Source organism: Octopus bimaculoides, chromosome 8, assembly GCF_001194135.2.
Source record: "Octopus bimaculoides isolate UCB-OBI-ISO-001 chromosome 8, ASM119413v2, whole genome shotgun sequence".
Taxonomy (NCBI): Eukaryota; Metazoa; Mollusca; class Cephalopoda; order Octopoda; family Octopodidae; genus Octopus; species Octopus bimaculoides.
This window is the reverse complement of record NC_068988.1, coordinates 51,314,918-51,316,869: the sequence shown is the minus strand read 5'-3', so window position 1 is coordinate 51,316,869 and position 1,952 is coordinate 51,314,918.

The window sequence follows — 1,952 nt, the reverse complement described above, 5'->3', positions numbered from 1 at the left end:
TGTGTGTGTGTGTGTGTGTGTGTGTGTGTGTGTGTGTGTGTGTGTGTGTGTGTGTGTGTGTGTGTGTATGTATATATGTATGTATATCATTATTCATTTCAAGACTTCTTGTCAATAGAGAATGAGTCGGTTTCTAACCTAGATCCAAGGCTCCTTCATTGGAATTTCAACAGCACCAACAGAGTATTTTTGCACATATTTGTATATATGGGCAGTATTTGGAGCCACTGCAAGTGCAGATTGTATGTTTTGATTTATGTATGTATTCTCATGCATATCGTTGCATGTCTAGACGTGCACATATATACTTAAATGATAAAGCTCTGGAAAGTTTTACAAATCTTTACAGTTCCAGTGATGGACTGGATCTGTAGTCTTCGAATCAGCTTTCTCATTTCTGGTTTTGGAATGCCTAATTTCTCAAGATTGGTACTTATGCAGTGTGTTACATATCTCAGTGCGCCAATAATTACAGGTATAAACCTGAACTTGTAATCTGGGTAGAGTAGCTGTAGATTTCTCAATAGTTCAGCGTAGGTATTTTCTTTTTGGCTAACGGGCTTCTTCCAGCTTCTGTGTACGAAGGCTTTCGTAGAATCGCAACTTAAGTACAAGATGCTTTCCCAAAGTGCCAAACAGTGGGACTCAAGCCGGGATAATGTGGTTGGGAAGCAAACTGAGAAAGAAAAAAGATTGAATAAGAGATATAGAATCCATTTATAATAATCCTCGGATTCAATGCACTGAGTTTCCAGCACAAGATTTAAATTGCATCTACCTGTGTTGGGCACAAAGCAAATAGCCACCACTCGTGTACCTTCATCGGCGAGAGAGGAAGACATAAAAACCTTGCACATTTATATAATCTTGTAATATAGCCCAAAATATACTAACATGTAAACATAAAACATTCTTCAGGGAAACAGATATGCTGCAAGTGGACAAGAGTATGACGAATATTTGTTTTACTGTCCATATTAGACAAAAAGTAGGACGTTAGTTCACTTAATCTACCAAATGAAACAGTTAAGTAATTCATTATCATAACATAGAATATATCGATAGAGGGATGTACACTGTTGTTTGGAAATCCAATAGTATTAAAAAGCATCCAATGATGAATGGAACCTTAACTAGTGAGTTATCTGATACTGTTACAATCATTTAGTTACGAGTCTTTATGGTGACGTACACATGGTTCAGTCAGGTATACAATATGCACAACATCCATATGATCATGTAATATGTTACGCAACTATCGACTCTCCAAGCTTAACAAATAAACAAGTGAGCAGCGACATGCTGGTTAATCAACAGGTCATCAATAAGTGAAATGTCTAATTAGAACTGCCAACATTTAAGAAATGTAAAGCGAGTGGAACTACAATCTGTCAATCAGGAGAGTGGATAGGAGAATGACACTGTAAGTTAAAGAATATATTTAAAAATTTTCTATTTTAAAGATGTCATTAGACTTAGCGCTCTCGCTCATAAAGACAAGTGTTGGCAAAACATGCTTGTATACCGGCTGATAGCAGGAGTCAAGCGTGATATTTGACAGAATAAAAAACACGTTTTAAGATAGGTACCATCGTTGTCCCAAAAGGACAATTTACTGTGTTATATTGCTTAGTACATTAAGAAGTGAAATGGTTAATAAATTCCAGCTCCATTTATTCATTTAGTTAATTCATTTTGATTAAAGTCCTCCGATTAATTATTACAGAACTAATAGAATATTAGGTGTAAATAATGGAGATCCAGCTAATTATGATTCAGGGAAAGTAACTGAAAGGAAAACAGCATATTAGTGAAGGTCAATGCAAGATTTCAGAGAAGAAGAAGAAGAAGAAGAAGAAGAAGAAGAAGAAGAAGAAGAAGAAGAAGAAGAAGAAGAAGAAATAATTAATATATAGAGACAACTATAATCACGGTAACAGTAATCTTAAGCT